A 27,636-nucleotide genomic window follows, 5' to 3' on the forward strand; every position below is an offset into this window, starting at 1 on the left:
CCCTTCCTTCCTCCCTCCCTTCCTTCCTTCCTTCCTCCCTTCCTTCCTTCCTTCCTTTCTTCCTTCCTTCCCTCCCTCCCTCCTTCCTTCCTTCCTTCCTTTCTTCCTTCCTTCCCTCCCTTCCTCCCTCCCTCCTTCTTTCCTTCCTTCCTTCCTTTCTTCTTTCCTTCCATCCCTCCCTCCCTCCTTCCTTCTTTCCTTCTTTCCTTCCTTCCTTCCTTCCCTCCCTCCCTCCCCCTTCCTTCCTTCCTTCCTTCCTTCCCTCCTTCCATCCCTCCTTCCTTTCTTTCTTTCTTCCTTCCTTTTTTTCCTTCTTTCTTTCCTTTCTTTCTCTCTTTCTTTTTTCAGTCTATTCTTTATATAATTAAAGAATAGACTGTTTGCAGTAAAACACAAAGATAGATTTCGCCTTGTCTCAAGTGGCCCTTGTCCTTTCATTTGGTTGACCTTGTCTCTCACTTGGTTCTGCATCTTCGAGTACACAGAAATTCAAGGATGCAGACAATTGCCCTCTTTCCTAACCCATCAACTTTGCCTTCCACTTCTTTTGAAGGATCCATGTACAGAAGAAGGCTTACAAAATATAGCATTTGTGAAGCAGAAAGCTTCATAATTTCAATATGCTTTCATGTATACCAAGATGGCTGACAGTATTTGAAGGTGATATTAAGTACATGTGACAGTTACTTTTCATTACTATGAAGCAGTACCATGAACAAAATTGACTTATAGAGGAGTTTATTTTACCTTATGCTTCTGAAAGGAGAGTCCATAAGGGGAGCAGGTAGCTGGGGTTGAAAGCAGGGAGATTACATCATCAAGCACAAGAACTAAATAAAGAGATTGAACTAGAAGAGAAAGGCTATGAACCCTCAAAGCCCACCCCTGGTAACATACTTCCTCCAGCTAGGCTATGCCACCTAAGGTTTCTATAATCTCCCCAAAATTGCCACCAACTAGGAATCAAATATTCAAGCAACTATGCCTATGGTGGAGCAGTTCATATTCCTTCAATCATAGAGCTATATTATTAATTTAACTATCATCAGGAAAATCTATACCTTAGAGCTATCCTAATAACAATACATGTGTGTCCCCAGAGTGTGTTCTATGGAGCTGTTTCTGCAATAGAAAAAGTATAAGATATCTGCCAATAAGCAGAAGCACTCTTACATTGAAAGATGCTATCTTGCCATGAAAGCCACATGAAAATCAGTTACACATTCTAACAGAAGAATCTTCAGTTTCCACAATCATGTGAAAAATAAGTCAAGTAGCTGGCCTTTTAATCCCATCACTTGGGAGGCAGAGGTAGGCAGTTAGACTCTGAGTTTAAGGCCAACCTTGGGCTAGACAGTGAGTTTCAGGCCAGCTAGGACTACATAGTGCAACTCCATCTAAAACAAGTAGACAAACAACAAAAGCGAGCTTTTACACATTTAACATTTGCAGATTCTTAGTTACAATAGCCACAAGGCAGAGATATAACTGTAATATGTATTATATATGACATATTATATGACCTGAACTATCTCTGGTATTTACCCTTAAATCTTTCCCCTAGTTCTGCTTAATCTAGTCCATTCTAATTTGTATATGGTCAAATGGAAAAAACCAAGTTCAAAGCTCAAGGGCCTTTTTAAAATGCACACACACACACACACACACACACACACACATGCACAAACACCATGTAGATCGAGGATTTGAGCAGTTCAATATCTCAGAATGCTTCTTGATTTTTATTTATTTTCTGTCTTGTTTTGTTTTGTTTTGAGACGAAGTCAAACAGCAAAGGCTGGCCTTGAACTCCCTGAGTCGCTGAGGGTAACCTTGAACTTCTGATCGCCTTATCTAACCCTCCCAAGGTCTGGGTACATGATCCGGGTCTCCTTTAGAAGGTTTCCTTATGGTCATTTCCAGTTATCTCTGCAGTGACCAACCAGTGGTTCATCTTTCTTACTTTTGCCCCAATCGTTACCCTGCCTATGTTTTGAGTTGCAAGCAGATGGAATCGGGCAGCATGCACTTTTCTGTCTATGTGTCCTTTCACTCTACACAGCACACTTGGGATCCATCCATGTTGCCTTGTGTGTCAGTAGGTCCACCTCTTGATCACTGACTATCACCCCACTGGGAGAACATTCTATCATTTATTTGGCCATTATCCTGTTGACGGACACTTGGGTTGCTTCCAATTTTTTTGCTAAAGCTTCATTAATTTTTGCAAACAAGTCACCCCAACTGTTTTACCCTCTTGTGGTTCCCAACAGCCCTCCACATTTCTCCCTCTCCCGACATTGCTCAAGCCCAGATGTCATTTCTGACCACAGGAAACCTCATTACCCCTTGCTTCCAATTGCCTCCCTCCATATAATGTAAGATGTGGAACTTAATTTTAAAATGACTAAAATAAGCTTTAAAATAACTAAAGCAACACCAGAACCTAACATTTGCCTGTGACAGAACTGCGCAGTCGAGATGGAAAGCTGGGGAAAAGCAAAAATAGCCTCAGATATTTCCCTGCCTGTGTCTTGTTTCTACCATAGTTCTGGACGCAATGTTGGTTAAATACATAGAATATTTACTTCCAGGAGCCTTCATAGGGAGTCAGCAGTATTGTGATATATACAGATTTATCAATAGCAACATCATTATTTTGGTGCCAGCACTGAGCCAGAGGCTCATTACCAGAATTCCACGGGTCGTGTTGTACCTAACTAGCTAATGCGACTTCAGGAACTGCCTCAGTTTCGATGTCAGCAAAATCAAACCATTAGTTCTTATTGCTGCTCAGAGTTCAGTGAGGTCATTGTCCACTGTGCTGTGTCAGGAACACAGTAATCTTCATCACCTGACATTTAATTCTACTGTTTCCATCACTGTCCTCCGACCATTTCATGGCATTTTGACCACATATCAGGCCATTGTAGTTGCTTTTCTCCTTTGATAAGCAAGTGTCACAAGGATAGGGACTTTGCCTAATGGTGAGCACCTTGCTCTTATTATCCCTGTAACAATGCCCTTTCAGTGGGCATCCAGTATGCATTTCTTTCTTTCTTTCGTTCTTTCTTTCTTTCTTTCTTTCTTTTTTTTTTTTTTTTTTTTTTTTTTTTTTTTTTTTTGGTTTGGTTTTTTTGTTTGTTTGTTTGTTTGTTTTTTGTTTTTTGTTTTTTTTGCTTTGTTTTGTTTTTTGTTTTTTGAGACAGGGTTTCTCTGTATAGCCTTGGCTGTCCTGGAACTCACTCTGTAGATCAGGCTGTCCAGGAACTCAGAAATCCACCTGCGTCTGCCTCCCAAGTGTCCAGTACGCATTTCTGAGTGTGCTAATGAGTTTCTATAGCCCTTGGCTAGCCATGGGTGAGACTAGGACTTAAGCTACCCACTTGCCCACAACCAGCTGAAGAGCCGAGCTGCACCCTCCTTTCCTTTCTCTACCTGACTGCCTTAGTGTGGCCAGAAGTGAAGCCCTTCTGCTCAACAGACTGTCTAAGGACTTGGAGTTTAGGAATATTCTCTTTTCTCCTAAGCCTGACATTTCTCCGCAAAGTCAGAGCCCCTCTGACTGGGTTGGAAAGAACCTCAGCTAAAAGCCCTTCAGCTGAGCACCCAGCAGCTTCTGCTTGCCTGAGTTGTCACACTGCAGGCAGTGTTTAATTCAGATGAGAAGTGACACCCACATCCTGATGCCTCAGCTGCCAGCAAGAGGCTAGTGACAACTCCCATTACACAGAAGGGTGAGCCAGGTGTCCTAGAAAAGCTCCTGCTTCTCAAATCCCATCTACCTAATTAAATTCTCTCTGCAGTCTCTGGATCCCTTCCTCTGTGTCAAGCCCCAAATTCTGCTCTTAAAAAAAAAAAATGAGATGCTTCTGTGACGCTGCTCTGCAATAACAGAGTAGAAGTTGGGGACCGGAGAATCGCAGAGGCCAGGTGACAGGAAAGGGAAAAGGGAAAATGACTTGGGAGATGAAAAATGAGCATAAAATATACCCATCTCCAACTTTAGCAAAATGTGTGTTTTTTGTTTTGATTGTATGTATGTGCGTGCCTGTGGTGCACATGCATGTGTGCGGCCATGTTCTAGGGGATGCTCACTTATGTGTATGTTTGTATGTGTATGTATGCATACATCCATGGAAGCCTAAGGTTGCTACCTTCCCTGATGAAGTTCACATTATATACTGTCACAGGGCCGCTTCCTGTACTCAGAGGTCTAACTAACCTGCTTATATACTGTCACAGGGCCGCTTCCTGTACTCAGAGGTCTAACTAACCTGCTTATATACTGTCACAGGGCCCCTTCCTGTACTCAGAGGTCTAACTAGCCTGCTTGCTTCAAGGGTTCCATCTCCACCTGACTTTTGCACAGGTCCTGGAGATCCACCTCAGGCCTCACTCTTGCTCAAGTGATTTACTGCCTGAGCCATCTGTCTAACCCTAAACATGCTCTGTGTAAAAGCATCAAAGAAAAAGCCATTTTCCTTGTCTTAAGCATCCTATCTCTCAGAGTTCCAGAGGGAGGGAGGTTCTACACTGGAGAGAAAGCCCTGGCAGTGGGAAACCAGAGCCAAAGCTTGCTGATTGTACTTCCACACTCCTAGGAAACAGAGCAAACTGGAAGTGGGATGAGCCTATGAGCCTGCAAAGCCCTGCAACACCGCCAGTGACATCGTTCCTCCAGCAAGGCTCCACTTTCTAAAGGATCCATAACCTCCCCAAACTTTGTCACCAGCTGGGGACTGAGTATTCAAATACCCAACCCTAAGGGAGATATTCGTCACTTGAACCACTACCAAACATGTTCCTCTTACGTTCTGCAGGCTGCTTGGATGTGTGTATTTAGAAGAGCTTTAAGTAAAACTGTTATTATTAACCCTAGATACCTTAACTTTCAAATTTCTTCCTGGTTGTCCTAGAGGTGGGAGAGGCACTTAAAGTCTTCCTCCAGTGAAGAAATGGCATCAATGAGAAACCATGACAATAAAGGAGCCTTGAGCTAGTTTAGAGTTGGGTTTATTTCAAAGCTTTTGTTACTGATGACAATATCCCGGCATCAATAATTTTGTGTGTGTGTGTGTGTGTGTGTGTGTGTGTGTGTGTGTGTGTGTGTGTATGCACATGTATATATGCAGGTATGTGCAAGTGTATATACATCTCTGTGTGAATGTGTGTGGGCATCCATGTGTATCTGTTGTCTCCCAGTGGGTGCTCTAGGACTGGGACGAACAATTATCTGTGGGAGCAAGCAGTTAGTAAGGAAAGACACAGACGCCAAGTAGATTCTTATCAAGGTGTGTTCTTTACTTAGTGAATCGGGATATTTATACCTAAGACAAAACAATCTTATGTCTTTTAGCATAGAAGTGAGAACAGGGAAAAAACATCTCAGTCTGTAAACAAGCCCCTGCAGCAAGGGCTCCAGGCAGGAAAGCGGATTAAAGGTTCCTTATGAATTCTGGGCTACCAGTTCTGTCTTTGTTCCTTAGAGCTGTCTCTGGTCCTAAACACCTGATGGGCCGAGCCGGCCTGCTGCCTCAGGAGTCCAATTGAGGAATCCCGTTGAGCTCAGCGGGGACAGTACATGTATCTATGTGTGTATCTATGTATGTGTAGATACACGCATGCATACGGGCATGTTGTTTTCATGTGTGTGTGCTAGAGCAAGCACAAATCACATACGTTAAGAAAGTTTCCTTAAGAGTTCAGAGTAGAAAGGAGGCTCCCATGTCCAACATCATATTCAACATGGGGAAAATGCATTAACATTTCTGTGACAAGGACACATTACCTTTCACGAGAATCTAAGCTTTACTTAGTGATTGTTTGGGAAACATCAGAAAATCGAGCTCCCGAAAACACACTCTGCATAGGAAGCTTCTAATGTGGCTTCTATAACCTCAAAGAGAACTCAGCTTCATGCCCATCCCAATGATAGACAAAAACTTCCTTAGTTAGGACCAAGGACTCAAGCATGATAAGCTGGAGCAACTCAGACATGAATCCAAAAGGCAGGTGTGCATTCAAGGGTCTTGTAGCACAACTCAAGGACAAGTGGGCTCCTGCTGCTTAAGAGGGATGTGGACTAGAGTGGTCTCCTCGTTGTTAACCACCATAGAGAAGCTAAGCTAAAGCATCCCAAGGACATAACATATATTACTATTAAGTGCTATCTTGCGACTCATAAGGCAAAGCTACAGAGTCAAGGAAACCAATTAACTTAAGATAAAGAGAGAGGAAGCTGCCTTAAGGGACTTACGTCTTCTAGTAGAAGAAGCTTCCCACAGATTTGGGTTTCAGGGCATTATTATAAGTGAGGTTTAAAGGTAGAGGCTATCAGAGCATCAGGGCAAAAAATAAAATTAAATTAAAATAAAATAAAATACACAGGAGCAGCCTAGATAGAGAGGGCCTGAGTGATCAGGATGGTGTAGGCACTGCAGCAATTGGGGATCTTAAGCAGGGGAAACAGAAGAGGGAGCTCACTGAAAAGGAATTTTTTAGTTCTAAGATCCACGTCTGACCTCCCCTGCCCCAAACAGTAAGTACCTCAGCCTTTGAGCATTTGAAAGTGAACCATGATTGTGTGAAATGAAGATGAACCTAAGATTGGGGGTAAGGTGACAGACAAATCAGAAGAAACATGATCAGCCCTCACCCACTATGGTGCTCATCCAAGTTGTCCAAGCGCACAAGAGAACTGCAGTAGTGGTGAAACCCAAAGTCTAAAGTGGCCTTTGGGGTTTGAAGCCCTCTGCCCTTCCCTGTCTTCTTCTCTAGCTCATTACCTCTATCCACCTTCCAACATGTTCTTTTGAGAAAGAATAACACTCTTGTAGAGCTAAGTGAGGTAGTTCACATTTAAAATGCCAGCATTTTGTGGAGGAACTCAGCCACAGGAGGATTGTTCTTAAGTTCCAAGCCATTGTTGGCTAAGGAGTGAGACTTTGTCTCCAAAGTAATCTTATAAAAATAAAAAAGCCCTTCCCACAGAATTATGAAGCAGGTTAAAAATTAAAGAGCATCTTTACCACCTTCATCCAACACAGGGAAGATTTTAATCCTACCCACTGTAGACTGACTTGAGTTGCTACGACCTTCAAAGGTCCTGATGCTGTAGAGGTGAAGAGAACTGATTCAAAAAGAGGCAGAGAAACACATCAGAAAGCCAAAGTAAATGGATGCTTATGACTTTTGCTAGGTTAATCCTCACATTTCTACTCGGGGGGGGAAAGGGTGTTTCAGTCCTTAGCCAATGGATCACATGCCAAAACAGATGGTCTTTTCTTTGCAGCTGAATCAGTATCAAGTGGGAAGTTCATCTCCTAGCACCTGAGCACAGCTAGTCATTACAGAAGAGATAGCACATACCCATGCATGTGATAATGATGGATTACAGTTTTTAATTGATGCACTGTCAGTTCAGTGTATCATTTTCCATTTTTATTCCTGAGCATCCATCATAATTGCAAGTAGACTACCTCTGGGATCAGACGTGTGTGAGTCAAAGGAAATACTCGCACGTCTTTAATGGCTAACAGAAGAGCAGAGGGTGTGAGGAAGGGCAACATGAGACCGGAACATTCAAGCTGAGGTCCTCCTCCCAACCTCTGGGTGGTCTTGACACATGCTGCTGACATCTCTGCTTCTCACACACAAAGTGGGGGCTGTTTGTGGCTCATGTCACTGTAGGTTAGAAAGGGAACTCACAGAAACCTGGCTCTTGGCCATCCAGAAAATTCCAAGAAAGCTTAAGTGCTTCTAATAATGCTCATTACAGACTTGCTAGGTTCCTTAAAGAATGTAAAGGATTGAAAAGAAGGCAAAAAATGTCTGGAATCCTGTAATTGCACATCCAAGTCACTGTGCCTGGGTCCTGCCATACATACAAAACCAGGTTCAGATGGCCCGTCCTCAATAGCTCAACTAAAGAAATAACTCATGGTGAGAAGCAGAGAAAGGAGACTTTGTCAGTGTAGCCACACTGGGAAGAGGAGTGAAGAATTCTAATTATCTCCAGATCAATCTTCTGGTTTAGGGTTAAACAGAGGGCAAGAAGCATGCATAGCTAAGCAGCTCTGGTCAAGGTGTGACCCTGCGCATCATGTGGCATGGCTGCCCCCATTCCAGTCTTTCCTCCAAGGTGGTCTAAAATGTCAGAGGCATAAAACCTGTTTTCTGAAGACAAATTCCTTCTCTAGCTGACGCCAGGCTTCAGCATCTTACTTCTCAAAGCAGGAGGTTCTTGGAGAAATTCCAATTCCTTGGGAACCAACATTTTAGTAGTCTGAGAACCAAAGGGAGAGGCATAAGTGTCTCCTTAGATTCATCATTATACTGGCTAGTTTTTGTAAACTTGACACAAACTAGAGTCATATGGGAAGAAGGAATCTTAATTGAGAATATACTTCTGTAAGATTAACCTGTAGGCAAGTCTGCAGGACATATTCTTGATTAATGAGAAGGCCCAGCCCACCGGGGATGGGGTGTCCCTGGGCAGGTGGTCCTGAGGGGTCTAAGAAAGCACTGAGCAGACAAGGGCGAGCTAGCCAGGATGCAGTACTCCTCCTGAGCAGGCAAGGGTGAACTAGCCAGGATGCAACACTCCTCCAAGGCTTTTGCTGCAGTTCCTGTTTTTACCATGCACTCTCAGCTAAAATAAACCCTCTCTTCCCCAAGTTAGTTTTGGTAATGGTTTTCATCACGGCAACAGAAATCCAGTTAGGACAACCATATACCAGTGAACATTCATTTATAAGTAAGTGTTCGTTCATATATACACAACAGAAACATGGCATGAAACATCTCCTAATCCTTCTTTACTATACCTAATAAGCAACATTAAAGATGTCCAATCCCATCTCAATATCTTTAATGCAGACCTACCTCAACATTTCAGTGTATGTGATAGTCAGAGCAAACCATGTAGCTCTTCAAATACATCTAAGGACATTCTCCAGAGATGGGCACTTACCTTCTTTCCTTCCTTGTTTTTATAAGCACAAGTCTTGTGTGCTTCCAGCTCAAAACACTCAGCCAACTTTTCCAAGGGCCAGAGAGACTGACACTAGTTAGTCCACGCACACTTCTACTTCCTTCAATAAGAAAGAATTTACACCCGTTTAATACCAATACTATCAAACTTAGGGATTTCTCCAATAGAATAAATGACCAAGAATATCTAACAGCTGCCATTAACTAAATATCCTTAGAAATATTTATTAATATCTCCATCTTTTGGTAGGTTTAAGTTTTAAATTTTATAAGCTTTCTTATCAAAATGTGTAAGTAGAAACATCACATTTTATGCTAAGGGCATAAAATATAATTGATAGTGTATGAAATCCATTATAAACCTTCACAACCTTTAGTCCAAATGGCTTTAACTACTAGACAGAAGTTCACTCCAGTATCTGGACTTTGAGTCTGATGCATTTGGGCCTGTGATTTCTATTTTCCTCACTGTTGTTACATAATCATAAAGCATTTAATATTCTTTATCATCTGTTGACTATGTTGTGACTTTAGTTTCTATGTTACTCTGCCAAGGTTTTTGATACTTTACAAAAGTTAGAAAATAAAATATGTTACATAGTTGCTCTTTGAGTTTTCATCTGTTTGTGCTGTTTTCCGTATAAAACATGCTGAGTTTCTATGTGAGTACGTTTATTACTATTTAAATTAAGGTTGATGAGGCCTGAACCTTACAAGCAATGCTTTGTCTACCTCAGTATGATTTATAAAGTCGGTCACTCTTGATTTTAATATTTTGTAGATTACTTTTAGATGGAATTTTACTTAACTGAAATTTTAGGGGGTATGTAAAGCATGGTAGAACTCTTACTTCTGAAAATATGTCTAGGGTCTGGAGAGATGGCTCAGTGGTGAATAACACTTCCTACTCTTAAAGGCCCAAGTTTGATTCCTGGAAGCTACACTGGGGGCCCACACCTGCCACCATCTTCATGCCTCGAAAGTGTGCACTTACATATATAGGTATACACAAACACACACACACACACACACACACACACACACTAATACAGCGAGAATCTAAAAAGTGTGAATTTCTACTATCAGAAAACTCATAACTTTCAAGTGATAAAAACTGAGCGATGATAATTTGTCTGCACATGGAATGCCTTTCTGTTCACTTAGACTGTGTGGTGTACATGTGTCATGGGCGCTTCGTCAAAATTCCATGTTTTCTTCACCTAAATGCACCTACTGCTTATTAAGAGCACATAAAACACTAAGCATACTGGTTATGTATTCACAATTTTTATTTATTTTATTTTATTTTTCTATGCTTGTTATTCATACTCATGAATTTTCTTAGGAATGTTTTTATATTTGAAGAGATAATCATATGTTCTCTTCTCCTAGGATTCATGAGCATGATTAATTATATTTATTAACACATTCCTTATCTCAGATACAACTGTAGACAGCAAAAAACCAACACTGTGATTTTAAGCAAAAAAAAAAAAAATGTTCAAGACAAGGATGTTGGCTCCATCTTGGCCCTCCTGATGAACAGAAAACCCAGGCAGAGCTGAGTCAACACACAATGTCCCTCAGCCACTGCAGGACAAAGAATCAGGAAATCTCTATTTTTACTGCAGGTTCTAGAACCATTAACACCTGAGCTTTGAGTCAGAGAGCTGCTCCTCACGGGATGACCTCAGGCCAAGTTTGAATAAGAATTCTTATTATGGAACTGGGGAAACAGCTCACAAGCATGAGGACTGACTTTGATTTCAGAACACGTGGGTGCTGTTTAGTTTTCTGTCAACTTGACACTAACCAGGGTCATCTGGGAAGCAGGAACCTGAACTAAAAACTATGCCTTCCTCAGACTGGCCTGAGGACTGGTCTGTGGGCATTTTCTTGAATCATGATTGACCTGGGAGGGCCCAGCCCAATGTGGGTGGTGCCACCCCTAGGCATGTGATTCTGAGATGCATAAAGAGTATAAATGTGAGCCTTAGAGGGAGCCAGGAAGCAGCACTCTGTAATCCAGAGTTCCTGCTCCAGTTCCTGCCTCTTGTTTCTTGCCTAGAGCTTCTGCCTGGATTTCCTGCCCTGACTTCCCTTCCTGATTCGATGTAAAATCCAAGACGAAACCAACCCTTTCCTCCACAGCTTGTTCTTGCCCACGGTCTTTATCACGTCTATGGAAAGTAACAAGGGCAGTCTGTTAAATAGGAGAACGTATATCACAGGTAGACAGGCAGACGCCTAGTGCTCACTGGCCATATACTATGTTCTAATGAATGGCATCCAGTTGGAAGTTAAGTACAGAAGTCTCCTAAGTAAGTTAGGACTGCATCCCATGGAAGGATGCTGTCTGCATTTAAGGTGGATCTTCATAGCTCAACTAACCCAATCTAGAAACTTCCTCACAGGTATTCTCAATGGCTTGTCTCCTGTGTCATTCCACTATATCACATCAACTTGTCAACAAAGATTTACCACTACAGGATAAAATGTGTGGAAACATATGTGAAAATTTAATAGAGAAATCACTGCAACTAAATTTATAATGGAACTATGATGAATGCTGAGGACAATTTGAACACATATAGTGGAGGTCTTAAGAGAGGAAAGGGTTGAAAGAAACTAAAGGTGGCTGAGGTTCCCATGATAATTAGGAGAGGGTGACAGTAGCTGTGTCCCAACTTTGCTATACTCTGCTTTATGACAAATGTACAGACTTCTACCCCAGTTAGCTTTAGCGGTCAACTTGACACAGCCTGGAGTCCCCTAAGAAGGGAGTCTCAATTGAGATATTATCCACATCAGCTTGATTTAGGGGGGGTGTCTTTTGGAGTGAAGCAGATATTTTTATTGTTTTAGCTGGTGTGGAGGTGCCCAACCCATTCTGAAGAACTCCATTCCCTAAAGAGATAGTCCTAAATATGCAAGAAAGCTGACTGGGTAGAAGCTAGCCAAGCATAATGGAGTTTTGCAGCACGTAAAGGTTTTCCTTGTGTTGTTCCAATGATGATTTCTCTGTCCTCATATCCTGTTTCAATCCAGGCATGACATTTCCATGCTTATGTCAAGAATATCCTGTCTCAAGTGTCTGTAAACAATTCTCACCATGTATTCTTTGACATCTCAGTAAATGCTGATCATCCAATAACTGGGCAAAAGAGAGAGTAGGGGAGGACTTCTTCCATCTAAGGGAAAGATGAGAGAGAGAGAGAGAGAGAGAGAGAGAGAGAGAGAGAGCGAGATTGGGAGGTGGTCAGATTAGCTTAAGGGTTAACATAGATTATCTGACTGCCCAGGTATTTATTGAGGTGAAGCTTTGAAATAAACCTTGGTCTCTCTGCTACACACACACACACACACACACACACACACACACACACACACACACACACACACGATAAAGAAATATAAGTGCCATATTAATTTACTACTTACATTTATATTAAAATAATTCATTTTATACCTGCTTGCAAGTTGTGTAGGATCAGCACCCTCTTGTGTTTTCCCACACCATCTTGTCTCTAAGTGAGTCCCTTGGTCCAAAGTAATGCTCTTTAGAATAGCAACAGGTTTGCCCGGCCTGACTTCTCATGCCTTGATATCACTTAGTAATGTACTGTCACCTGGAATGGTTGGTGTGATTATAAAAAGAGAAAAAAGCTATAAGAATGTGTTCTGACGGGGTGTGGGGGAAGGACATGCCTCAGCAGGCCCATGGCAAGGCACTCATTCCCCCTGAGGGACCAGACACACACTGCTATAGTATAGAATAGAGCTTATTTAGGGCATGGGCAGGGTAGTTAAGAGAGTAGTAGAGGCAGAGAAAAGCAGAGAGGAGGAGGAAGTAGAGAAGTGGAGGCTGGCCATGTCCAAGTGGAGAGAGGGGGAAAGAGGGCAAGAGAAAGGTAAGCTCAGCAAGAGAGACAAGAGAGAGAGGAGGAGCCAAGCAGCCCCTTTTATACTGGGCCAAGCCTACCTGGCTGCTGCCAGGAACTGTGGGGGTGAGTTCAGACAGAATACCAACAATGGTAAGCCAAATAAACCATCTCCTCCCTTGAGTTGCTTCTAGTGATATTATTCGTCACAGTAACAGAATGAAAATACTCAACCTTCATCTAAGTGCTATTAAATCAAAACCTGGAGGTTTTATCATTTGAAGAATGGACACAGGGAGAAAGACCACATAAAATCATAGGGAGGCAGAGATCTAATTCTGTATCTTAAAGGATCTTGAATATCTTAGTAATGATAAAGAGCTGGGAATGCTAATTGGCACCACTAACCTGCTGGGGGAAGGGAACTGGTAAGCAAATGGGTCTTCCCATGTTCCTTGAGGTTCCAATGAATAGAAATTACAGCAGCCAAAACATCACACTGACTTGAAATCACATTCCACAAGAACTCTTCTTTCCAGGATAGGACAATATAATTACACATCCCTTCTTAATTATACATGCTTTTGCACAGGCTCACATAGCACCTGGGATGAATTTTCAGCGATTCCTATTTAATTAGTAGCATTTTCCTCCTTAAGATACTTCTGTGAATTCCCATGATTTTATAATGATAAACTTCAAGATATTCTGCATAGCTATACCTTCCCTGTAGAGCCTGGATGTGCCTTTTCCAGCCTTGTTGCTTGAGTTTTCTTTCCAAATCATTGTTCTACACCAAGCTCAAATATTACAGAAAATACTAGGAGAGAGAGTACCCGTAGCTGAAGCAGGAGTGTGTATGGGCTATATACTAATGATAGAAAATACTAATATATATACTAATGATCAAAAATCATGAAGCCAGGGCATACAGAACTGGGTAAGTAGTCTATGAAAGCTTAGGATACTGCAGCTTGTGTTAATAGGAGAATCCACAGTGGAATCAAGAGCAAGCAAATAAAGTGTAGAGTCCTGATTCTTGAGCTTTGCTAAGCGCCTTAGTGCCAGCAGGAACACCCAGGCCATGGCTTCTAATGCAGATTTCACAAGATTGCACAAGATTTCACATGCCCTCCAGGGCCCCAGCAGCACTCCACTTGGAGAGCCTCTGTCTTAGAGAAATTTGCAAAGTGTCAGAGAGAAACTTCTCTGCAAGTTTTGATATATAAAATCAGGAAGAAGGAGTGCAAAATTGTTGCCTTATTGTGAGATTGTGTATAAGTCTCATATAAAGCAGTTAAGGTGCAGAACAAGGTAGGGGCACAGAATAGATTGAAGTGGAGATTCAGTGACATTTTCAGATTGGTTGTAGAGTATGGACCAAGTTTAAGTTATATATGACAAATTGAAGGATTTGTCAAAAAGTGTCAAACTGGTCTAAGATAGTTCCATAATACTCCATCCAGAAGTATGATTGTATGGGTATCCATTGTGAGACGTGGCAATTTTCCCAGAGTTTGACATAAAATGATGGCCTATAAGTTATGCCACGATATAAGTCATCCTGTTACCCTTTGTCATTTCTGACTACATTTACCTGTTCTTGTGTAGGCCCTTCATGTGCATCCACTCATTTTGATTTACCAGCTATGCTGAGCACTAGCAGGTAGTTCCATGTAAACCTGTGAACTCCTTATAAAAGTTTTCAGTCTTCAATATCTGTCATTCTCTAATGACTGATATAAGCAATACCACTGGTGCCAGGAACACTAGTTGCCCACCTTGCATACTTCATCTCAAATGTCTTCTATTATCTTATTTCCTTGTCAATACTTCCCATGAAACCTCCCTGATTCTACCCATCCTGGATCAGAGCTTCCCTCCAAAACCCCACAGTGCAAACTTGTGCTTCTGGTGTTCTATAGCTCACAGAACAATGGCTGCATCTAAGCTTGCAACTCTCTTACACTTAGTATATCCCTCATTAGAGCTGTCTACTGTCTCAGAAAGTGACTTGGCATTTTTCATGAAATGTTCTATCAGTGTTGAAATGAACACAAATTCACTTTTCCAAACAAACTATTTAAACCTATGGCAGCATTCATTCCTCTGTCTGACTGGCTGATTCAAATGTACTTGATTATAAAGATAATGGTGACCTTCTAAGAAGTAGAATTCTCAGTGTGAGTAAATTATAGTGGATGAATTTCAACAATTAGCAGTTATTTTCTGTTCATAGTGTTAAGATTATTGAAAGGGGAAATTATTATACTCCATGTTAAGTTGGGTTTTGGCAAAGGGCAAAGCTCTCTATCCAGCTAGTGTCCCCTTGTAAGTTTGAAAATCTCAATGCTATTACATGTCTCATCCTCTGAAGTACATTTTGAAATTGTTTAATAGAATACAGAATCAGACAGAAAGCCACAATGTTCCAGAGACAAGCACATGTTTTGTAGTTATGGCCTAGTCTGTCTGGCTGCTTTCACTTTGTTTAAGAAGCAAAATGTTTTTGAGATATTAATAAAATATTATGCTTTTTCCAAGGCCTGCTTTTGACTCACCATTCTATTTGTTCTGTTTTGGGGTCATTTTTATAAGACAAGTACTTAAGGGAATACACATTCTGAAAAGATTTCAGAGAATAGTAATGACTGCCTTCCTTCTTTTTAATTAGCCACAGGGAAAGTACCTAAGGAAAATTACCCCTAATACACTAAAGAACTTGTTTGTCATATAGCCCACACAAAGGCTGAGATGGAAACCAGCAGTAGGTTGCTTTTCTAGAATACAAAAAGGCCCTGAGATCCATCCCTAGTATCATAAACATACACACAGGAAAAAAAAAAGACAGAGAAATACACCTACAGAGAGAGAGGGGAGATCAAACATGTAACTTCTGGGGTTTTGTTTGTTTGTTTTTACTTATAAAACAGATTTACCTAGCTGGAGAGATGGAGAGATGGATCAGCAGTTAAGACAGAGCACTAGTTGCTCTTCCAGAAGACCAAGGTTCAATTCCCAGGAACCTAGATGGTGGCTCACAACCATCTGTACCTCCAGTTCCAGGGGATCTAAGACCCTTTTCTGACCTCTGTTAGCAGTGTGCTCACATGCTACACAGACATACATGCAGCAAAATATTCATATACATAAACAGTAAACTAAACTAATAAAAATATGAAAAGATGTACTAATGGGATGTCACAGGGCATGCATTAAATGAGGTAATGTACGCAACAAATCCCAAACTAGAATAGATCAGATCGCATGGTGGGAACTTAGAAGTTGTCAAATTGGCAAAAAGTAAAGTACAAAGGGGGGAGGAAATCTCCTGTAAGTAGCAATTACAAGGAAGAGGAAAATCTGGACTTTGGAAGTCCTGACTCTGGTATGTATGCCCATGCAAATGATTCCCATTGTTCTGTGTTCTGAGGGTCCTCATAGCTATGTCTTAGAGAAGCTCACCACAAAATACCTAGAGAGACGAAGAGGTACAATGGATACTTGGCACCAAAGATTCTGAATTTGCTATTCCAGGTCCTCCAGGGAGTGACTGTCAACATGAGGTTTTTCTAACATCAGCAACAGCCTGGTCATGTGTCAGGTGCTCAGATAATAAGCACAATTGAAGGAAACAACCAAACAGGTCAGTTTTTATATCTCTTATGATTTATTACAGGGGAGTCATGTTTGCTAGGTTTCAGTATCTAATCCATTCATATTTTTTGTAGCATTTATGTTTAAGTAAGTGAGTGGTACTTGTGATATCATTGCAAATGATACTATAGTAATTTTAATTTTAATTTTATACTGTGAATTTCTAGTATACATACATATCATTTTACATTGGCCTTAGCTTGCAATATTACTGCATTTACTAGTTTCATTATAGCTCTTTTGTGCATTCTGTTGTGTATTGTGTATTCTCTATGTAGGCATCATGTCATATGCACATAAAGACAGTTTTTAGGGCAGGTGAGATGGCACAGTGGGTCCAAGTACTTGAATTCATGAGCTGATGACTTAAGTTTGATTTCTGGAACTCAGGGTGGAAGGAGAAAAAAACTGACTCCTAAAAGATGTCTTCCAGCTTCTACACCAACACAAAGCTGTCTTTGCAGATGCTCACATACACACTATTGTAGAGTCCTTGTCTCTGAATGAAAACCTTCCCTCCAGGAGGGCTTCGTGTGGGGAGGCTCATGAGACTTGAAGAACAAACAAATGGCCTGTCTAGGAGATCTGAAATTTACATCATGAGGAAGGACCTCACCCGCCCCTAAGGTTACAGAAACTTTAAACAACTGCTTGGCGTGGAGCAGAGCCTCTGACCAACAAACTTGTCCAGAGAGAGTCTAGAACCCTTTAAGCTGCCTGCAAATGGTTCAGGGAGCTCTAGGCTTGAAGCTCTCATGACTTGTCTTGGGATGGGGCTTTTGGTGATACATCAGCATTGTTCTTCCCCTTCTAAGTAACAGCTCACCTTCAGCCCTGTAAGTTACTCCCTAAAGATTTCATCAGTTCACCAAGTTGGACTGTGGTAAAAATCATTATATATGGGTTCACTATCCCTGAGTAAATGGATGTGTGTTTGTGTCCTGTCTCCCCAGGAAAATTTCACACAGCATGCAAGCACACATACCTGCACACACACACTACATACAATGAGAATAAGAATATATTTAGAGGAGTTTCATTTCTTCTTTTCCCATTACGACACCTTAAATGAGAGTACATCACGCTGGCTAGTAACTGTTGTGTAATATTGAATGAGACTTTTGAGAGCAGGTACCCTTGCTTGGACCTGGCCTTGGGGGAAATTTTGTGTATTGCACTATTAAGTACAATGATAGCTGTGAAGCTTCTGAGAGTGCCTTTTCCATATTGGGGGACAGTCCCTTATAGATTTTAGCTTGCTGAGAATTCTTGTTTTGTCCCTTAGGAATCACTGTCTCTCCTTGCTTAATGTCAAGAAACTTGAAAGTACATCTTTGGTCATTCTGTTGGTTGTTTTGCACAAGATAGTAAAACCAGTCTCTGTTATTCCTTCTTGGCCAAAAGCAGAAATCTAAAACTGCTTCTCAAAAGTGAGCATTAACATGGAGTCCAATGGAAACTGGATGCGGTAGTGGCAACTCTGGCAACCATCGCTTCCCCTGAAACTCAGGAGTTCAGAGTCTCCAAGCAAGGCTGCTCTGCTGAGGTAGGATTGGTTACCGGGGAATCCTGACAAGAAGCCACTCCGCCCATACAAGGTGTTTATTCAGATACATGTCTGGATCTCCCACAGTTCTATAAACTTTATTAATATGTGTGTGTGTTCATCTGTTTACAGGTGCACATGTATCTACAGGAGAGTGTGGAGGTCAGAGGTTAAGTTAAGGTGTCAGCTGTCAGGATGCCTTCTACTTCCTTATATGCATGTTAAAGAGGAAGGGTTTTTATTAGCTTCTCCCAGAATCTCTGGAAAGTTTGGCTCCACACACTTAGATTATATCTAATATACTTAGGTATAATAGTCAATCTGTCTCTGTCTCTGTCTCTGTCTCTCTCTCTCTGTCTCTCTCTCTCTCTGTCTCTCTCTGTGTGTCTCTCTCTCTCTCATTTTTCTTTATCAAATTTTATCACTGACCAAATTCACCAACCACAAATCTTATCTCATTGGTATGTGGTCTGTATTCAAGTACTGCTCCCACACCAAGGAAAGTGGGATGTGACCAAGAATCCAGAATCTTAACTTTGGAAAAGAATCTTCCTGATAGGTGGCCTCTGTTTTCTTCCTTCTAAAACAAAGGTGTGGATATTAGCCCTTCCTATGACCCATGGCTGTCTCCACTGTATTTAGAGATGAAGATGGGTCTGATATCCTAGGTTATTCATAGAATTGAATGTATGCAAACAGATAGCAAAGTGAGTACAATTGTAAGAAATAGTACTGTAATAATAAGAGAAACATATCATTTTCTGTCTCCCAGGCACCTCTTTACATCTGCATATATGTTATCTGATTGACATTTTGCACAACCCAGTCATGACATACAGACTATTATCTTTACTTCTCTACTAAGCAGGATCCTATGAGATGGCTCTGTCAGTAAGCACTTAGTCAATGAACACGTGTATGCCAACAAGAGAACTGGAGTTCTATATCCCAAACCTGAATTTCAAAAAAGCCAGGCATGGTGATGCACTTGAAATCTCAGGGTGAAGAAAAAAGAGGTAGGTGGATCCCTGGAGCTCGGTGGTCAGGCAGTCTAGCCAGCTTGTTGAGTTCCTGGACACTAAGAGTCTGTTTCTCTCTGCACACAACTCCAGTTGTCAATCTCTGTGTTAATTTGCCACATCTATTGCAAGAAAAAGCTTCTCTGATGTGGGTTGAACAAGGCACTAATCTATAAGTAAAGTGATATATCACTTAATGGGGTGTGTTCATCAAAATCCTCTCCTCAAGGCTCTGGATCTATGCAGAAGAGGAGGCAGGAAGACGATAAGAAGGATGATAGATGACTCCAAACAAAGAGTGTGTTTTAGCAGTGGTGTACACTATGAACTCTCAGAGACTCTAGTAACAATCACAGGACCTGCACACTTTCAAGCTGGGTGGGGTCCCAGTACTGAGAGGGAGACATGGATACAAGGCCCCAGCCCTAACTTTGCAATTAGTAGCCACAAGTAAAGAGAGAATCAGTTTTCTCCAAGGCTATATAACAGTACATCAACCACACTCCAGACAGGCCCTGTGCCCAAGAACAATTGGTCAAGTCAAGACAAACTCCAAACTCAGTGGTATTTTGTGGACTTTTGATTTCCTTTTTTGTTTTTTGGAGGAAGAGAGAGAGAGAGAGAGAGAGAGAGAGAGACTGAGAGAAGCAGAGAGAGAAAGGATGAGAATAATGTTAGGTAGGGGTACGGGGCAATATGGAAGGAGTTGGAAAAAGAGAAAATATCAAAATACACAGTATAAACCTGTCATAGGAACACAAATATGCACCACAAACACACACACACACACACACATACCATGCATATAAATAGCCCCCACATACATGACATGCACATACCACACTCATACACAACATACAGTGTGCACATACCACACACACATCACACCCCCCCACACAACACTATACAAACACCTCACACACACACTACACTACACTACAAACACACTACAACACATATACACACCACACACTACACATATACCATACACACACACTATACACACACCACTACACACATATTGTACACACCCACACACACTACATAAAGCACACATACACACACCACACACTACACACATACCATACCCACATACTCTACACATATCATATCATATATACCACATGCACAGAGAGAGAGAGAGAGAGAGAGAGAGAGAGAGACAGAGACAGAGACAGAGACAGAGACAGAGACAGAGACAGAGGAATAAAGGGCTCAAGCTTACACAGCTGGGCAGGGCCAGAACTGACCTCCTCCGGACAACTCCTCTAGTCCTACTTCAGTGACCCCTCCCACAGCAGCCAGAGCTATGACACAGAGAGCTGCTATGCTGCTCAAATGTAGAAGAATCCTCCAACAGATTGCTGCCAATGTAGGGGGAGGACACCATAGGCAGGGAAGCTGCAAGATGCTCCCCCAGCACTCCTCTATAAATGAAAGAAGCCATGAATGATTTCTCCTAACCGTTTAAAAAGAAAGTCCCTGTAATGAAGAACTTGGTTTGCTTGACTTTTCTTGTTTAAATGACAGGTCAAAACCTTTCCATTCCAGCTAATGGCTGCAGATTCAGCCGAGCCAAGGGTTTCCAGGCGGGATAATGATGGGGTGCTGGGCTCAGTCTGCCTAAGGCACTGCCTGCAGGTTTTAACTGCCAGGCCATCATTTAATAACTGGGACAGCAGGGGCATCTCGGTTATTTTTAGCCTGCCATCTTGACGTGTTGTAAACCTTTTAAAGCAGAGAAGTTTTCTTAAGTGTCACAGCCCTCTGAAAACAAGAAGAAAGCCTGGTGTTGGGGGCGTCTAAGAGATTAGTGGACCGGCTGCTCCCAGCAGACAGGTCAGCTCTGACTCCCACTCGGGCAATAGATAATTAGAACTTGGGCATCTTTTTCAAAAGGTGAAAGTCGAGTGTCAGCCGAGGGCTGGTTAACTGCCTGTAATCTTTGCAGATTTTAATGCGAGGACAGGAGGAACCGAGAGATATCTGATAGAATTGCTTGCAGGTAGACAGGGAGATCTGTGCTTAGGGCTTGTATCTCTGACTCCTTCTGTACTGAGCCTTTCATGCCTCACTTATCTTTCGATGGCCAAGGTGAGGCCAAATGTCAATGATGGTCACTGCATCTACCTCCACACCCTCCTGAACAATAGACAAGGGCTGTTCAGAACACAGAAGACCGTGTTTTCCGCAATACTCTGGGTGGCTCAGGAGACATGGTCTACAAAGAACACCTATTTAGTTTGGAGAAGAGATGTCGTGATAGTTCATCAAGTAGGCACTTGCACACAAGCATGAGGTCAGGAGTTCAGATCCCCCAGAATCTCAAGTGAATGAATATCAGGTATGCTTAGCAGCCCACCTATAATCCCAGCCCTGGACGCAAGATCAGGAAATCCCCAGAGCAAGGCAAGCCTAACTGTGTGGTGATCTCCAAGTTTGACTGGCATCCGGCCTCAGTGAACAGAGTGGAAAGTTAATTAAGGATGAGTTCCCAGAAGTAGCAGAGGGTCTCCACACGCATGTGCACACATGTACACTCCTGTATACATGCACTCATGTGTGTACACATTTACACACACTCATAGAACACATATACACAAAATGTGGAGGAAAAAAATTGAGAAAGCCCTCCTCCAGTGGCATATCCATGATATTAACTCTTACAAATATTATTGAATATCCACATTGTACAGTGCACTGAAGAACAGGGATAAGCGACCCTTGAGGCTTCACTTGAGAAATCTCTAAGGTACATGGGCAGAAAGCTTGAGTCAGCATGGTTTGGAGGAGAGGAAAAACAGAGATAAAGAGGTAATGACACTTCTGTAACCAGGATTTGTCCTACAGGAAGGAGCCCTTACAGGCAGTTCTAGCTGGGAGAAGCTGGCTAGAAAGAGGTGGGGAGACCATCCTAGAAACAGGAAGCACTTGAAGGTTCTTCCCATGAGATCCTAGAGGCTCATCAAAGTGCAAGGTAGATGATGCAGATGGAGACACACAGAGGTATGACCGTTAGGATCATTCTTTTGATTTTTGCTGTCTTCTATGGACCAGTTGGGCTGTGGTTTGTTGTGGAAATTGTTTTTAAGTTTTGTGGTAGCACATATATTCCAAGGTAATTTTCCAATTGCACAGAAGCATAGAAACAGAGGAGGGGAGGGAGAGGGAGTCAGAGTAGGAGTAGGAGTCTAGGTTACTGACATTAAGAAATTAAAAATGAGGAAAATTGGCATCACTGAATGTCTACTATGGACTGTGAGCTAAAAGACCTATAGAACTCCTCTTATCGGGTGCTCATTACTTTGTGATACACCTATGCATAGTTAACACTCCACATTGTCCCATACATAGAATACAAAGTTGATACAGAGTGTCTCTCTCATCTAGAGGATGTGCTTTATTTAGATCATAAATAAAACACACCCACTATAGCATAATAATCATAATAGCAATTTGTTAAGTTATGGAGATAAGCAAAGATGAAAAAAGAGAATGGAGGCTAGGCATGGTGGTATATACCTTTAATCCCAGTACATGGGATCCCAGAGGTAGGATCTCAGTGAGTCTGAGACCAGTTTGGTTTGCATAACAGATTCTAAGTTACTTAATAGAGAAATCTATCTTTAAAAAAAGGAAGAAGAGAAAGAAGAGGGGGAGGAAGAGGAGGAGGAGAAGGGGGAAAAAGACAAAGAATAAGGAGGAGGAGGAGGAGAAAGAGGAGGAGGAGAAGGAGGAGGAGGAGGAGGAGGAGGAGAAGAAGAAGAAGAAGAAGAAGAAGAAGAAGGAGAAAAGAAGAAGAAGAAGAAGAAGAAGAAGAAGAAGAAGAAGAAGAAGAAGAAGAAGAGGGGGAGGAGGCACATGTGGCAAAATCAGCAAGCCCAATGAGGCTAATTAAATGGAAAAAAATGAAATGCTAGCATTGTAGGCAATAGATTGTGAAAAGTTTTGCATATGATAAAAAGTCACTGATACTCTAACTGTAATCCTTATATTTCCACTGAGAGGGTACCTAACAGCTTGGACTATGTAATGCAACTGGAAGAAAAGTATGTAGTGTTGATGAAATAAGCAACTCATAGAAGGAGAGCACAAGACTGACAGAAGAAAAGTCAGTAAGAAAGTCATTTACATAGTTCAGATCAGAGGTGGTAATGGTCTGGTCTAAGGGAAAGCACACATGAAAACACATTACATATATACACAGACAGACAGACAGACAGACACACACACACACACACACACACACCACCAACAACAACAACAATAACAACAACAACAAAAGCCAGTTAGTGACAGATTCAAAGAGGCATTAATTGCATGTAAGTTGTAATATCTTACTGACCAAAGTGAATATCAATGGTGCATAGTAAGGCAGAGGTAAAGATAAAGGTTCAAAGTTTTTAACCTGAGACACTATGACACTCCTTAGAGTAACAACTGTTCTGCCTCCTATCCTTATGTATACAGTGAACTGCGGAGAAGTCACTTTTGTATGATGTATCCCTGTGAGGTGGTAGGTTGGAGCCTCATAATCTAGATGTTTGGTAACTAAGGAAGTGCTCTTTCCTGGTGTAAGGTAAGGCTGTGTCTTGGACTAGGGAATGACAGCCACATTAGTGAAGGTACCACATTATTCAGCTCATGAGTCTGAAGGATGGACGGGAGGATACAAGTCACAGAAAGCATTAGGGAAAGTCCCGGGTCTTGGGTGCGGCTAATTATCTTTGTTGCCTCTGCTGAGGGTTTGCTTTCCTACTGAGGGTCTAACATACCTTTTCTGTTGTGATCTTCTTCAACATTGCATTAATTAACATTGCATGGAAAAGAAAATATAATTAGAAGTAATTCACAGTAATTATGGCCTCACTGAGTACACTGAATATTAAGAGCAGCAACATCTTTCTTCTGCCACAGGAGCCACCTGTCTCTCTCTAGTCCCCCTTGCCCTCCCATAGCTGGGAATTTTAACCCCTGAAACCAACCTCATGCTATTCTAGCTGCCATACGAGAGCTCTTTCTATCAAAGGGAGGAAATGAAATACAGTGAAACAGCACATTATAAATGAAGATGCTCAAGAACTCTCAGGTGTCTCCCGGCTATGCACGGAAGTCATTAATCCACAAGAGGACTCTGCCCATTTATCTCCTGTCTATTCTCATCACATAAACACAAATTTTCTCTAACATCCTCAGTACATTTGTTGGGAGGCGGGGGTAAGGAATGAATTAAATGAACACCCACTCGATAATTCCTGACCTTTCCTTTCGTGTGACAGTTTTATCAGTCAAGCACGGAGATAATACGATGAGGATAAAAAGCTAATACTCCTTCCTGGTGAAAAAAAAAAAGGAATCAATGGCACTTTCACCCACAGCTTTATTGAAAAATGGATGATAATGGCTCAAGCAACACTCGACCATAGAAAGCTACTTGAAGCTACATTTAGGAGACCTCTAAGAAGATGAAATATAGCTGCAATTGAAGAGAGACCCAGCAAAGGGGTGAAGGGATATTTCTAAAAATGGTGACGAAAGCCTATTAGCCCTCAGCCAATCCAGCAAAGATGAAGGATGAAGTGTTCTTTACCAAAAGGGAGATGAACTTGCCAGTGGTCGGAGACAGTGGCCATTCTTTGGCAACGCCCTTCATGACTAAGGGGAGGGGTCTTGCCCAATCATCTGTAATTCCAGGTGGGAGGAGGAAAGGAATACAACCACTTATAAAATTGTATCATCGCTAACAATTAGAGCTTTAGAATACCTATGTATCTCTGAAAAACTGACTTCTGGCCTCTGGGGAATAGATCCAATACATTTTTCCCTCAAGGCGTCTAATTAATCTTCCTCCGAGAAGGAATGCTAATCTTAACATCCACAATATAAAACAATAACCAGGCCACATTCTTGAGCTATAAATACAATTATGAGGTGGGAAAGAGGGTGGGATTCTCCTGATGCTTATGACTTGTGTATCTGTCCTCCGGAGTGATGAGTGGGAGATTTCCGGCAAAGCTTTTTATTTCATTGAGTTGCTGGAGATGTCCATGGGAATTTGGTCCAAAACACTGAAAATGAAGTCAGGATTTACTCTCTTCCTTTATATGCTAAGACATGATGGTAGTATGGGAAGCAAAAGTGGTCTCATCTTGTGATTCCAAAATGATACCTGGTCTCATATCCCAAGGAATGGAGGCCATTCTTGCTAGCATCTCTCTTCCTATTCCTTAGTTAGTTCTCTCCAGAAGGATTACTATCCCTGACCTCACTTCAGGCTCATTTTTTGTAAGAGAACACACCGGAAATGAAGGGCAAAGGAATAGACAAGAGCTTCTACAGGGCCCAAGCACACAGAAACATTTGTTCGTTACTAATCTTTATTGAGGATAAGCTACAGACTCTTCAGTTCACACTCACACACACACGAATGCAAGAGAGTTTGTTTTAAAATGCTATCACGTCCAAAATGGCAGCTTCTGGGAATTAGATTACATATGGAGGCTAGTAAATATGATTCCCATTGGATGGTATAAATCTCACACTCATGAAGCTATCATCTTTACCTCCACCAGACCTGTTCCGTGCACTTCAGACTAAGGAGAGCTGCCACTCACATCCCACCAAGGTGGAGTCTTTGCCTTCATAAGCCAGACCTATCCCAGTGATTAGCTTGATTGCATTTGTGTTACTGAGCCAATTTCTACATGCTATATTTTAATGCTCGATAACTAAGCATAATATCATTAAATGAAAAGAAATGGATTTGCCATTGTCTTCTAATATTTCATCAGGTAAAGAATAGACTACCTTGTGGCCAATTCATAACTCCAACAGAGAACATAAAATTACTGTCTAGCTCCATTGGCATCTCCACTGACCTTGCTATCCAAGCTAGTTTCTATTTACTCCAACCCTTGACCAGATCATCACCTTCTGTAATTCCTATACTAGGACAGCTGACACAGGCTGATCTCTAAAGCTGGTTGGCCAGATAGCCTACTGGAATCAATGAGAGAACCCGTCTCAAAAACTAAGGTGTAGAGTGATTGAGGAAACATTCATTTCCGCCATCTGAATGTACTTGCACACATACACACATGCACACACAAACATACACAAACACCTGTACACACATGTATATGCACCCACACAAATCATATTTTCTAAACAAGCCCTTTCATCATCTTATAAAATACTTCTTTCCTTACATGCACATCTCATTATCTGATTCTGACTCAAACCTGCTTCAGATTCATTGACAGGGACTTATTCACACTGTTGTGTAACAGATAAGATCCTCAGAAGAGAAAATATAAATAAGGAGACACAAGGAAAAACAGAGAGGGAGACATGTGATGTTTTATTTTACAAGTGTCTGAGTTTCTAGTGTACAAAGTCCACTCCCTAGGAAACTCACCCCTATTGAGTTTAATCATGACAGTCCTTTGCTAGCCAACTGTCTCATATTTTGAAGTGCAACTCCAGGACAGCTCTTGTATTTTCATGGGTCTATCAATGTCAAACACAAGGCACCTCTCCTTTTCCATGGATGTTTTCTTTTAATTCTCCATTCACAGCCTTGTGGTCCAACAACACACACTTGTACCTGTTCCCCGAAGATAAGCAATGACTGCTGGGAAGCCTGCTCAGAATGGTTCTCATGGTTCCTTGGCCACTCCCCTCTCTCTTTCCAACCTCTTTATGAGGAGAATGTGGAGTCTTCTGTTGATTTCTCTTCATGTTTCAGAAGCAACTCCCTCTCAGAGCTGGGATGAGGCACACAGGGGTGTTCATTGCCCTGTGCCTATTTGTTCCCGTTTACTCTCTTCAACTTTACACCCTCTGAGTATGGGGCAAAATAAACACAATAGATCACTCTGATGATCCCACATGTGTGCAGCAGCCATTTCTGATAAGTGTTTTCATGTTAACTCAAATTAGGAACCCGCAAGTTGAAATAATGGGAGCATCTACTTCCTAGAATCAGTTGCTCCAAGTGCACATCGCTTGTGTTATCTCTTTGCCCATGTTTGAGTAAGTCAGTTGCTATTTTGTATTCTAGAAATTCTTTTCACACAAGAGTTACTAAGCACTATTAAGTTGGGTGTGTCAAAAGATCCTGCCCTGCTTTGAACTGTGACACCTCACACACACCCAGGGTTTCTTCCTCCTTCAGAGTGGATACATTTGTGTGCATGTATGTATCCAGTTAAGAAAACCTCCACTCTCTTGAGGTCACAATGGTAGTCTCCTGTAGTTCCCACAATAATTAACTCTTTGCCTGGAATTCATTGTGATGGGTAGCACAGACTCAAGAGAGACATGTGGGCAATATCAACAGCCAGTGTTTACATATAATCTAGAAAAGTTATTAGTCTGTTCTGTGTGGTATTACTCTTATCATGTATTACATACCTACATATGACTATCTGTGCCTGAGTGCTCTGTTCTATTCTATTAGGCCACACATGCATATCTCATGTTCTGATAATTCATATACAGTAAACCATGTCTTCCTGTCCAGGAGAAGTGAGTCCTA

At 41.7% G+C, this 27,636-nt stretch overlaps 1 pseudogene; it reads right to left on the reverse strand.

Annotated features, from left to right (window-relative positions):
- Nucleotides 1-27,636, reverse strand: part of LOC116073714 — a 93,084-nt pseudogene that overhangs the window by 34,872 nt on the left and 30,576 nt on the right.

The sequence above is a fragment of the Mastomys coucha genome, unplaced genomic scaffold (genome assembly GCF_008632895.1).
Source record: "Mastomys coucha isolate ucsf_1 unplaced genomic scaffold, UCSF_Mcou_1 pScaffold23, whole genome shotgun sequence".
NCBI classification, from domain to species: domain Eukaryota; kingdom Metazoa; phylum Chordata; class Mammalia; order Rodentia; family Muridae; genus Mastomys; species Mastomys coucha.